At 40.9% G+C, this 13,898-nt stretch overlaps 2 protein-coding genes across 4 annotated transcripts in view; one reads left to right on the top strand and one right to left on the bottom strand.

Annotated features, from left to right (window-relative positions):
- Nucleotides 1-13,898, bottom strand: part of LOC107066463 (uncharacterized) — a 41,247-nt gene that overhangs the window by 25,964 nt on the left and 1,385 nt on the right. The window lies entirely within an intron of this gene.
- The window catches only part of LOC107066425 (uncharacterized), a 39,634-nt gene continuing 32,457 nt past the window's right edge, over nt 6,722-13,898 (top strand). The window contains exons 1-2 of one of the 3 annotated variants that reach the window (XM_089179770.1): nt 6,722-6,831; nt 6,960-7,211. The gene's annotated coding sequence lies outside the window, so the exon portion shown is untranslated. Of the gene's footprint in view, nt 6,832-6,959; nt 7,212-9,930; nt 12,136-13,898 lie in introns of those variants that run through there. The other 2 variants (XM_015321030.2, XM_015321032.2) reach the window with 2 other exon arrangements.

Raw genomic sequence — 13,898 nt, 5'->3', positions numbered from 1 at the left:
GCAGAAGCAGAAGCAGCAATTTCCCCTATCAATCCTTCAGTAGTAGAGACGACAGGGGCGGTTTCACGGTACGTGATATACCGTAGCCAGGAATCAGAGAATGGGTTCTCCTTGGTCGCCTCTTCGATAGGGGAGTTAGCGTGGGTTTATAGGATAGCATAAGGGAGGTGAAGGGCATGAGGTAGTTATAGGGGCCGACTATAGCCGTTCTAGAATTACCGGCTTGCCACGGGTGGGATGTTCAACCAAGCCGGAAAGTCCCGGAACCCGAACGTTCCCTATATACCACTACTACTACTACCATTACCAACACCAATACAACTCACAACCGCAAAGCTTTATGATACCTACTACTATGGGAATAGTAGTAGGAGAGAAAGTTCGAGATAGCATTATCCCTCGATTCGGTCGTACGCAATTCACCTCTATCTATGAATTTCTTCGGAAATCCTTCCTCCCTTTTCCGCACAGATTTCTCACTCGAAAACATCTTGACGAAGGCTCCTACTACTACCACTACTACTATTACTAAACGGATCAATACAACCTCTTCGTTGTGTAAACGTATTCTATAGTCGTTTGACTATTAAATAATAACGCGCATAATTGTTTTCATTCAATTATTATACTAACTAGCGACCCACATTCGATTTTATCATTTTCTATTCAGAAACATTTTGTTTAACCATTTCTAACAATTTTTATTAATATCGTTGACTGTTCTGGAAACACACGTGTGATATTAGCTTATTTCTGTTAACCCTTTCACCCTTTACTTTCTTTTTTGAAATTTTCCTTTCCTTCGTTGCATTATGTCTTATTTTACTGCAAAATAACAAGCATCAAATTAACATTGAAACAACAACAGGACACACGCAAGTTATTGCCAACATAACGTGTTAAATATTAAACGTGAATATGACTTTTCTCGCGTTATGATTTTTATGTTTTTTTTTTCCCCCTTTTTATTTTCTTTTTTTTTTGATCGTTCACGCGGATCCATATTAGTATAGAAAGAGAGAGAGAGAGAGTATCGGTGGAAAATCGGTCGAAAACCGATGACTGGGCGGGGCCGGTTGGGGCTCTGCAGGTACCCGCACACAAAGTCGGACGTTAAATAATGAATGATCCGAAATGCAAAAGGGTTCGGGGGCGGGGAGGGAGGGGGGGGAGACACGAGGTAGCGTAAAATTTGCCGTTGGATCGTTTGACCGAACGATTATCAAAAGCGTTTTGGATTCGCATGCGAGGTCCAACGAATTGAAGAGTACGAAATGCCGCATGCCGATAGTACACGGGGAGATGTAGTTGGTTTGGAGGTGTGGGTGGAAAGAGTGAGGGTGAGGTGAGGGTAGAGGTGGAGGTGGAGGGTGGGTGGGCTTCGATAAGTCGATTTGCTGCCAATGATCGGAGATTATTAACTGCATGTTCAATCTACACACATGTGTGTGTGTGTGCGTGTGCATATGTTATTTTTTTTTGTCACGTTAAGTGTGTATACATTTTAATAGAAATAAAAAGAAACCATTATACATATCCTTGAATGATTAATCAATATGAAGCATTTAAACATTTATTTATGTTGTTCTAAATAACTAAATATATGATACAACTTTTCTTTTTCATGGTGTTTGTAGGCAGCAGTTAATTGCCGAACCACATTCCCCAGTGTGTACCTTAGAGCCACCGAGTAGTACCCAGTCGTATCATTGATCGTGTTATCAGCACTTTTCTGTCTCTTTCTATCTTTCTCTTTCTGTTTACATTTGTAGACTGCTTCTTAGACGGGTGGGTGAGGAGAGGGACTCTACGATAAACTCGTTTTTCGATTGAAAATCATGGAAAATCGGCGTTTAATCTTTTCCGCGGTTGTATCGATCCCTCAGTAACGAAAGCGTATAAAAGAGAGTGAGAGAGAGAGAGAGAAAGAGGGAGAGAGTGAAGTATCGTAGTATGAGTGGGGTGGAAAACTGAAGCGGTCTAAATGTGCGAGACGCTTAATTAAAATGTTTAACAAAAGAGCGTGTACGACGACGCTTTAAAATGCGAAACTTAATTAAATCGATTATAATAAGGTAAAAGTAAAGGTGTGAGAGTAAAACCCTATATATATATATATATAACGATGACAGGTGAGAGAGGAATGTAAGAGAGAACAAGAGAGAGACAGAAATTGAAATTAGTTGGATAGGACGAAAAAGGGGGGAGTAAAAAAAAGGGTGGAAACGAATAAGAAAAGAAAATATGAGCAACCCTCTCTCTCTATTTTATTTTTTTTTTATGCCAGGGTCCAGTTGGTAGACGACGTATGGAATATAGTGTTGCTTGTAGTAGATAGACATATCTATATGTATATATATATAACTGCACGTACCTATATGCAGTTTTGCGAGGATTGCAAAGGATGGTGGAAGGAAGGGTGTGATGAGGGGGTGCAAGGGGAAGTGAAGGGTTAGAGAGAGGGCCTACACAAGCGCGTTTAATCCGTCGTAGGTACGATCGGCCGAGCGTATATCCGAGAGGATTTGATGTCAAGAGTGAACGAGCTAGAAAGAGTGAAAGAGAGGGAGAGGGAGAGGAAGAGATTGAAAGAGGGTGGCTAGGCACAGAGCTAAATATCGAAGGGTAAAGAGGAGGAGAATGGGGTGAGTGGGTGGGATTTTTGCGGTGGTAAGAGGTGGTAGTGCGTCGAGTGTCATCCCACACTTTTCCTACGTCTGGATGGGTTCAAGGGAGCTCGCATGAGGCAGGGACAGAGAGGGGAGGGGAGGTGGTTGCGAATGTTGGAAAAAGAACGAGCAAGGGAGGAAATAGAAAAAGAAAAAAAAATCAGAATGAGGGGCAGGGAGGGAGTAAGGGTAAAGGAGGATACGGTCGCAAGATTTGCGAGACGTCACTGCGAAAATACGCGCAATTGAACTTTTCAACCTCGTCGGGTTTCCCCTTCTTCTCTTTTTTCTTTTTAGTCGGCACAGTATCCCCTCTTCCTCCTCACCATCACTCCCTTTCCCCACTTCACCCTCGTCCTCGTCCTTCGTCGGGTTCCATTTACTCCGTCGCCCTCGAATTTTCGGCCCGGCTCGTTGCCTTCGTCTCTCTCTCTCTCTCTTTCTCTCTCTTTCTCTTTTTTTTTTCTACCCTCTTTGTCCTTTTCCTCCTTTTTTTTCTATTTCTTTCTCTCTCTTTCTCTGTGGAAGTTTCCTCCGCCCGCACCACCTTCACTCGCTTATGGGTCCTTCGGTCTTTTGTCAGGGCACCCTTGTTCGCGCTGTCCCACTCTATTTGCCACCCTCCCTTCACCCTCTCAACCCCTCTACCGTAGTTCCATCATCCCTCAAAGCCGTAGGGTCTAACCGGTGGCACTGAGGAGGGTTGCTAGTGCTAGTGGTGGTGGTGTTGGTTGGTGGTGGTGGTTCGTACGCTCTGAGCCAGCTCAACTTCTCCGGTTCATCTATTCATCTCTCTCTCTCTCTTTTACTCTGATTCATTTCAGTGAGAGACAGCTTTTTCTTTCTAACATGAAATACTACTACCAAAAGGAACAGGGAATAAGGGAAAGGGTGGCATTTGCAGGAACTGCCAAATATGCGTCGCGATAAAGACGACTGGCCCATTTTGGTGATGCCTGGTCTGCCTGCCTGTCTGACGCGTTTACCACGTTTATCACCAACACGATGAGGTTTATCGTACAACTATTTCACAAACATCAATGCAACACTATGACTAAAATCCCTAGATCTCGCAAATGATGTGAGTGAAAAGAAGTACGTCATTTTTAAATGATTCTCAAGAATTTCTACAGAAATTCCAAATTTTTATAAATAAATATATAAGTATAATATACTTTGTACACATAATCTTTGATGAAACATTAAAACAATTATATAAAAAATTAATTAAAGAAAGATAGATTATATATTACATTTTGTAATATTAGAAAATCAATGGGAGGTTTAATAAAAAAAAATAAAAAAGTAAAAAAAAAAAAAAATGGTATTCTTAAGTGACAAGTAGTGACAAGGAATGATTTCTATTTCCGATGACAAAAAGGGCTACACACAGACGAGTAGCAATCTGTTGCTCCTCGTGGTAGAGTTATTCTCATCTCTCTCTCTCTCTCTCTCTCTCTCTCTCTCTCTTTTGATTCGAAACCCCGTCAAACTCGAGAAACAAATCTCGAGCATCGAACGATCGTGGGATGTGGAGTCGATTCGATTCGATTCGATCGGGGGTTGGTTGGAGTGGAGTAAAGGGAATAGTAGCAGTAGTCCGGTTCAGTCGAAAAAGGGAATTCGCGGACTATTTCGGATGGCACTCTCTCTTTCTCACTCTTTCTCTCTTTCTCACTCTTTCTCTCTCTCTCTCTCTTTCTCTCTCTCTCTCTGGGATGTGTGCATATACCGTGTCCAATCGTATTACCCTCACCCAAGAGAATTTCAGGTGGTCGTGCGTTGCGTTAAAGGTAAATATCGTTTGAATTACTTGCGCGTGTTGCGCATTGTATTGTTAGGGTAATTTCACCCGATCTATATATGTATGCATGTGTGTATGTATGTATGATAATCTATAATGAGCTAGCTATAGCTTTTTTTATGGTTTATTACAATGGGAAAAAATAAAATAGAAAAATAATTCGAAACTTTGTATAATAGGTAAGTTGGACAAGTAACAAAATCAAAACATATTTCTATATTTGCAACTATAAAATATATATATATATATATAAATTTTGCAATTGTTTATTGTTTTGTTTCTTAAATATATTTTATGTACACTCTTTGAAAAAATATATTAAGCAAAGCTAATCGTAAAAGAAAAGTTCTCATAGTAAGGAAAAGGTATTAGAAAATCGCGGAAGGGTTTTAAAAAATAAAAGAAGGATGGAAAGGTCGAATCGAGTGATCTTTTCTCACGCGAGAGGAACCAGCATCTCAACTGGACAACAGGAGGTTGTAGAAATCAAACCAGAATCATGGTCCTTACCCCTTTTTGATCTCGTGAAATTCTTTCATTCTCTCTCTCTCTTTCTTTCACTCTTCTTCTTTTTATACAGTTTATATCCCCCTTCATCATCATCATCCCCCTTTGCTACATACTGGACGAAACTTTTTGATTGTGTCCAGTTTGTGTTGTATATCCGTGATACTACGATGCTACGGGACAACATAACTTGACCGTTGTCCAGTTCTCAGCATCCGTTTTTCTTCTTCTTCTTCTCTTCTTCCGTCTCGTGAGAATAAAACGGGATAAGGAAAAAAAAAAAACAAACTGGTCCATGGGTAATACAACGCGAATCGATGTATACCATGAAGAGAGGTGGTGGTTGATGGTGGTGGTGGTTTGTCTGGACTTGGTCAAGGAAGGAAGGAAGGAGAAGATGAAGAAGAGGAAAAGTAAAATTCTAGTTGAGATGTTCGAGAAAGGGAATAAACATTTTTACTCTCTGCCAGTCTCAAAGACGCTACCTCATTGGACACTACTACCAAATATATATTTAATTTGATTAGACAAAAATATTTTGTCTAAAATATTTTATTAATATTAAGTTTAAATAATTTGTGTGTTTTAAGAGTGAAATTTTTTTTTACTTACAAAACAGTTTTATATTGTTTTGAGTGTTTTCCTTTTTTTTTTTTTTTTTAGTTCAGTGACGTTTTAGTGTAATTTAGTTTAGTTTTGTGATTGAAATACAACATATTTTCTATTATTTTCTATACTTTCTCCTTTTTTCATTTTAATTTTAAATATTCATCAAATTGAAAATACTAATTTTAATTATTATGACTAAAAAAAGAATATTTATTATATAATATTATTTTTAATACAGTTTTTTGTGCAAACTTAAGATGTTGAAGGAATAGAAAAATCAATAAAGAAAGGAATGAAACAATAGTGAAATAGTTTATAAACAAAAACGATTAAACTGACAATAATAATATTGTTTAATTCAAATATTTCATCAAAAAAAGGGGAAATGTTTTTTTAACACCTGAATGAGTAGAAATTAGTGTGTCGATTAATTGGAACTGTGGATCAGATTTCATTGTCTCAAAATATTCCCTTTGGAGAAAATTTGAGACAATTATTAATTTAAAACATTGTATCCTTTGTATCAAATCAATATTTTCATATCTAGACATTTTTTTATTTTGTTTTATATGTTTTTTTATTAATATTTTATAAATATTAATTTTATTAATATTTATTTATATTACAAATTGCATAATATTAATTTATCAATTTGAGTTCTAATCAAATTTTGCCAAGTGTTTTTCCAGTAATTTTTTTTTAGGTTTTTTAGCATTCCTTTTACAAAATGGTGGATCATTCTACGATTCGGGGAAATCAACAATTTATTTGCAATAGATTTTAAACAACACGTATGATTAACAAAATTATTATACGTTCAGAATTTTTTGTATTGTAAAAAAAAAAAACAAATAGAATTATAATAAAATTCTGCCAAGTGTTTTTCCAGTAATTTTTTCAGGTTTTTTAGCAATTTCTTTTACAAAATGGTGGATCATTCTACGATTTGAGGTAATCAACAACGTGAGAACGTCGATTAATCCAAAAAAGAAGAAAAGGAACATTCATTTTTACAGGTTTGTAATTTCTATAAGCCAATATTCACGATTAAAGTTCTATAAGCTTAGAAAAAAATTGAATTATAATAAAATTTTGCCAATTGTTTTTCCAGTAATTTTTTCAGGTTTTTTTTTTTAGCAATTTCTTTACAAAATGGTGGATCATTCTACGATTTGAAGGAATCAACAACGTGAGAACGTCGATTAATCCAAAAAAGAGAAAAGGGAACATTCCTTTTTACAGGTTAGTAATTTCTATAAGCCAATATTCGTGATTAAAGTTCTATAAGCTCATACGGGTAGACTTTTAGACCTACCTAAGGGAATTCTTTAAGCTCGTATAAAGTATAAAACTAGCAGAGGTTTTTCCAGGACTGTTGGGAATGCTGCTACTGCTGCTGCTGGTTGGTGGTTCTGCTTCTGTATCAGTATACGCGACGGGCACGATAATCCAGGAAAGAAAGTATCGCGAAAGTTTCCAACATGCAATGCTATAGCAGAAGATAAGGGTAATTGTGGAGTTTCTCGCTTGATTGTGTTTACCGATACGACAAGAAGGAACAGCAATTTCTTGCTTCCCTCACATCCAAAAAAGAAACAAGGAAAAAAAGAAAAGAAACGCAGGTAACTGTTTGCTTCCTAACTTATTTCTTTTTATAACGTTAACAACCGAAATAAAAGTGTTCAACATCAAGTGTAATAATTATATTACAAATAATAATAATTATTAAGTTAAATCGATTGAAAGTAAAGATCGTAGGGTGGGATATGGGACCACCAGGTATAGAAAGTAGCATTAAGATTTTGTTTTGGGCAGGACAATAGTTGGGACCCTCTTAAAGTGTTAGGAAGAGACTTAAAACTCTGTCTCGCAGGTAGCATCCGTTTTTGAGACACGTGTTGCTATTGGTTTGTTGGTTTTATTGTAGGATATATTGTGGCAAGGTGTGTTAAATAAGTGTCGCAAGGTGTCGAAACTTAAACGTTCCCTTTATTCTAAAATACTATGAACTTTTATGAAGTTTTCTTAGGTTATCCTCGCATAAAATTTGATTTAAACCGTAGCACCCTAAACTCCAAACTAATTGACCAAAAAATATTTCCTAATGAAAACTTTATTGTACCAAACTCGTATAATAAATTCGATATTGACAGACGGTCATCAATCAGTTGATATTTTTAAAAAGTTAATCGTTTGCTCGTAAAAGATAAATATAAAGATTTCCCATAAAACTTCAAATCTTTCAGGTAAATAATACTCTACGCATCTGACGGGTTGGGTGGTGAGATGGGGTGGGGTTTTATCGTACAAATCGATATAGTAGAAACAGAAATCCATATTGGATTAGCGCCTAGTTTTTGTCGCTTGGCATCAAAGCAGTCCTGATTGGTGAGATCCTCGCATGACTGCCACGGTTGATTGGGATCATTGTAGGGGGTATTTTATGCACCGAGCATGCACCACACACAGCTCGAGCTTGAATACCGAATCAGGACGATAAAGGAGGAATGGAGTGAGACTGAAAGATAGAAAGAGATAGACAGACAGACAGACAGAGAAAGAGAGTTGTAGAAGGGATAGGGGAGGTTCAGAGTTGAGTGGGGAAGAGCAAAGCTTCGGGTTTCCTAGCAAAGGCTGCGGAACGCAGTAGAGAGGCCCGTAACAGTTCAAGTCCCCCTTCCCCTCGGCCACTTCTTCTCTTCTCCGTTTTAATAATCCTCGACCCCCTTTAGAGTATCCCGAACAAGGATAGACCACAGCTGGACCCAGACTACTCCATCCTTTTCACCTCGTGTCCGATACAAAAAAAGGGCGCCGCCCTCCCACTGCGTACATTTGTATCTCTTTCTCACTCCTTCCCCCTCGACACCCTTTCTTTTTTAATATCCTATGAAGAGTGCCGTTTTTGTCCTCGGCCTAACCAAATTCGTCTGTCATCTTTGAAAGATGGAATTTTTTTTTTGTAACTCTAATCAGAAGTTGGGATACGCACGCTTATCGTAATGATAATGTTCAAATTGATTGACGTTATCCTGAAGAATATATGTTCAAAGATGAATAAAATGTATATTCAAGTTTTGGGTAAAACGAAGTGTACATTTTCGATACGAAAAAGGCATTTCTAAAGTGGGTAAAGTCACTTCCACGAAGTCGGTCGTTTCCATCTCCGTTAGCTTTGGGGGTAGGTCGGGGCAGGGAAGGGAAGGGAAGGGAAAGGAGTAAGGACGGGGGCGGAGGCGGGGTCAGAAGAGGTGGCCGAGATTAAGGGAACTTGGAGGACTCACCAACTACTTCGTCGACTTCGTGTGGGCGCATACTTGGTCGGAATAGTTAAGCGTCTCAGCTCTCTTCTGAGCCCCTTTTCACCGACGAATTCCCAAAAGTACAAGGAGGAGAGTCGATCATCCGTGAAGGCATTATGCGAATGTATTATTGTCGTCATATTTGTTAAGCTTAAGGCACGGGATAAGATATACGGGGAGTTTTCTCAAAAAAAGAACATGAAAAAACTTGCTGATCTGTTTTTTGTTTCTGTAGGATAAATATATGAAATTAAAATAGATTTTTGAAATAAAGTTGAAGATCTGTCGGATCTGTTGAAAAATCAAAAATAATATTTGTTGAGAATAATTCATGAACAAAGTTAGGATTCTTGACGTTAGGAGGTGTAGCAGACATTAGTTATATCCCCAACTAGGGTCTCGGGATCTTTTCTGTCCTTCCTCAGTACTTCTCCTTTTCATCGTACTTTTCTCTTTTCTTTTTCGAAACGTCGTTCTTCGTCGAGTTGTGAAAAGCTCATGGCAGGCAGGCAGGCAGGCTGGTAGGAAAGCAGGCACAAGCAGCAACAGCAGCAGCAGACGAGAGAACGAGCGACGATATGCTACCGTTCTTCGACGTTTAAACGCGCACATGTGCAAGAGATGGAAAAGGGAATGAGAAAGAGAGAGAGAGTGAAAGAAACGACGGCAAGCTCGCTCAGAGTGGTGGGCTTTGTATCGAGGAAGAGGGGGAGTGAGGTTAGAAGAACACGAGGGAGGATGCGAAAGAGAAAGAAATAAAGAAAGACGGTTGAAGGGAGGTGGGTTGAAGCTAGAGATGGGGGATTTGAGAAAAACCAGTGGAGTGGCGTGGTGGGAGGGGGGCTAGAAACGTATAGAGTAAGCGTTAACGCGTGAGTAAGAAGAACAAGACGCGAAAAGTCAAAGAACCTGGAGAAGGGGGGAAGCTAGGAAGCGAAGGAAGGAAGAAAGAAAATAAAAAGAAAGACGGAAGCATATGAAAAAAGAGAGACGGTCCACGCGCGCTTGCGGAAGAGAGCATCGGTTCGAACGACAGAGAGACTAAGAGGAGGAGGAGGAGGAGGTGGCGAAGGCAGAGGAATGAGGAGGAGGAGGCGACGGGAGTGCTAACGCCCGAGCGAGACCGAGTCGAGCCGAGAACAGGCAACAGCAGAGCCGTTGGCGTAGTAACGTAGCATCGGAACGATGCTCGTACGCTGAGCCTGGCTGCTGCTGCTGCTGCTGCTGCTGCTGCTACGTTCGCCTTTTCCGTCTCTCGTTTAGTCGCCGGCTCCGTCGCCGTCGCCGTCGCCGTTGTCGCCATCAGACTGACATCACTAAGCAGCAACGACGACGACGATGACGGTAACAACGACGACGACGGCAACGACGACGACGACGGCAACGACAGCGACGACGATGACGACAAAGCCACTAGACCGATATCTGTGTGAGCACGCGCCTGTGCGCCACTGCGTTCTCCGGTACGCGTCGTTGGATCCCCCCTACATCGGGATCAGATCTCTCTCTCTCTCTCATTTTCTCTCATTCGTTTTCTCTACTTCTCGCTCCCTCGTTTGGTTGTACGCTCGCGCGCACACGGTGGCGGTTCTCTTGAACGTGTGTGCGCGCGCGCATCCACGTGCGAGCTTGTATAGTATTCGTGGTGTGGATAGGGGTCCCGGCCCGGCTCTCTCTCGGCGGCGGCCCATCGTCCCGTCTCGTCTCGTCCCGTCTCGTCCCGTCCCGTCCCGTACCGTCCCATCCCGTTCCGTTCCGTTCCGTAGAGTAGTATCGCACCGCGCCGTTCGCCACCCGCTATCCACAGCAGTTTCAGCCAGCCGCCCGCCCGACTACTTGCCAGTGTCCCACCGCACGTCGAACCGTTTGCACTCAGAAGCGATCAGGGAGCCCTTCCGTCCCTCCAGCCGGCCTTCTTGCCTGCCTGCCAGCTTGACTGCCGATCTCTCCCACCTCCTCTAACTCCCTTTACTTCTACCTTCATCTCCACCTTCAACGCTGCTACCACCTTTACCTCATCCCTTACTGTTCACACCATCATACCACGCGTCTTCCACCTCCTCCTTCTTCACTTTGTGAGCTCAGTAGTAACTTGGGCTATCCTTATCTCTCTTTCTCAATCGTTTCTTTTCTTTGCCGTCAGTCACACACTCTTGGTACTTGAAAGAGTGCTGGTTATATCCCTTTTTCTCTTTCTCACTTCCACCTCCTTTTATCCAAACTCTTTCTTCACCTTCTCAGTCTTTCTCAGTTGTTCTTCCTCTTTGCTCATTCGTTCGTTCGTTCGTTCGTTCTTTCGTTGGTTCGTTCGCTTGCGGGCGCATTTAACCTCCCGTACGTTCCACCTCCTCCCTTCTTTCCTCACGCCGCCAGACGTCTCGATCTCCCTCTCCCGATCCCTCTCTCTTTCTCTCTCTCACGCGCGCGCATGCCGAGCAAGCGTCCTCAACCGTCCTTCCTACTACTAGACGGAGAGAGGGAGACCCATTTCCCTCCCACTTGCGGCCACTGTCTCTCTTTACCTCTCTATATTTTTCTCTCTTTCTATCACACTTGAACACACTGCCGGTGTATACTCTCCCGCTGTCACCTGATCGCGGGACGCTTTTCGCGGGTGAGATACCGCTCGGCCACCGAGTCACCGAGTCTGCCGTTGTTCGTTCTTCTCCTCCTTTTCCTCCTTCTTCTTCTTCTTCTTCATCTTTATCTTCTTCCCCCTCCTCTCACTCTCTTAGTCCTCTTACTTCCTCCTCCTTATGCGATCTTACCGTGCACAAGAGTCGACTTTGCCGCGTGCGCCTGAATCCTAAGCGTGTGAGAGATGGTAGCTTCCGACAGAAAGGAAGAAAAAGAAGAAAAGAAAAAAAAAGGAATAAAGGAGAAAGAAAAAAAAAAAGAAAGAGAGGAGGAGGTCTCAAGCGACGTCGGCTGAGACGCACAAGAGTGGTTGTCCCTCGTTCCTTCTCATTCACTCACTCAGTCAGTCACTCACTCACTCACTCGTTTGCTCACTAACTCAACTCTCTTTCTTTCTCCCGTACCATCACGATCTCTCACACCACTTACCATCATCCTCTCTCTTCCTCCTTTCACGAATCCGGAGGGGTGCGTGCGTTCGAAAGTCGAAAAGCCAGAGAGAAGGAAAGAGAGTGACACATTCTGAGCGTGAACACGCGCCACTACGGATTTAAGGAAGAAAAGAAGAAATCGGTAGCAAACTTCAAGAGCTCCAACTACTAATCAGGTCGGTGTCATATATCTTGTGTCGTTTTTTTTTTTTTGGTTTCTTGTTCTTTTACATTTTTCGTTTCGTGCGTCGTCAGTTGTTTTAATTGTCAATCTTTCGTTGAATTAATATTCCCGTGTATTTTGATAGTTGGTTATCGATCGACGATCATCGTTCCAGTTAACTGAAGTGATCATCGATCGAAAGTTTAGCAATTCACACACACATATACACTTACGATCAATGGTTATTTATTTCTTTTGTGATAAGAATCTTTGTGTTATCGAAGATCGTGCGATATATACATGTATTGTGCATTTGTCTGATCTATTTCCATCCGAGATCTTCCTCAAAGATAAGTTCGACGAAGAAAATGAAAACTCGTTTGGTTTTTGTTTTTTTTTCTTTTCTTTTCTTTTCTTACGTGCATTGAAATCTTCTTTTTATTTCTGGTTAAACAAAAGAAAAAGAAAATTTGTTTTAAATCTCATATTACAAACGATTATTATTATCCGTAGTAATAAAAGAGTTTTCACGTTGATAAACAAAACGACAAAAAAAAAAAAAAGAAGAAGATAAAAACGCGACGACGGTTAATCTTCACGTGGCGCAAAAGTTGCGGTTGAAACGAAGCAGAGAGTAGAGAGAGTGAGAGAGCGAGAGAGAGAGGATACGTGTTAGCCGACGGTGAAGATAGCGGCATCCGTTCCGGTACCCGCTGCGGGCCGGTCGCCACACCCGCCCGTTTGGGAATTCAACTTATCGTCGCACGAGACTTACCGCTCGTGTGCCTCCAACGTTTTCTCCGTGGCCGTAGTTACTGTCTCTAACGGATAACCACGAGAAAGGCACTTACTTGCTAACTATCGGCTACTAGTTATTCTTTTTCTTTATTTTAGAAATGCGTTCTTTCAATTTCTATCCCTTTTTGGTTCAATCCTTTATCCGATTAGGGTGGATATCAAAAGTTCATTAATAATTGCATATAAAGTTATTTTATTCACTTGAAAAGAAAATTGAATTGCACATTGTCTAAAACAACGGAATAAGACGTGTTTTTTTGGTTCATCATCCTAATTTGTGTTCAAATTTTATTGACTTCAAAAGAACATTGTCTAAAACAACGGAATAAAACGCGTCAACATTTTGTTGGGTTCATCACCCTAATTTGTGTTAATCATTCTTATCTTAATCTTGATGGATCATTGATAATAATAATCTAACAACAGATAAAAAAGATTGTATCTAAACGTATTGATAGATAGAATCCAGGTGGAAAGATTTAAAAACAAAAAGGGATATAATATATCGCGGAATATAGCTGGGAACATCGCGTTTGCTTTCTACGATCGATTAACGGAGTGATCGTCGAGATGTGAAAGCCGTTAACAACGGGCCGAACGGGTGAACGAGTGAACGGATCGCGCGAAAAGCTATCTCGAGAACTACCCGCTCTGCTCAATCGGTTTTATCCTACGGGCATCCATTGTTCGTTCCAAAGATAGGACTCATAGAGTAGCCACGTTGGCTTCTATAATTGTATCATCTGCCGGCTCGCGGGGAAATCGATCGCAAAAAGACTCTCGGGTGCGGCATTGGCCCGTCCTGTATATAAGTACATACATACATAACATATATAACATACATACGTAATATAAATTTGGTTTAAGCAAAAGTATCCTTCAGAAATTTCTTCAGATTTCATTTAGCAATCAAAGAGAGACACTTTGAACAATTTTAACTAAAAATGAATTAGTTCCTACTATATATGAACCCATAAA

The sequence above is a fragment of the Polistes dominula genome, unplaced genomic scaffold (genome assembly GCF_049000335.1).
Source record: "Polistes dominula isolate Pdom_NZ unplaced genomic scaffold, Pdom_raw_medaka contig_29, whole genome shotgun sequence".
Taxonomy (NCBI): Eukaryota; Metazoa; Arthropoda; class Insecta; order Hymenoptera; family Vespidae; genus Polistes; species Polistes dominula.
Note: the sequence above shows the minus strand (reverse complement) of the source record. Positions and strands in the feature narration are given on the sequence as shown.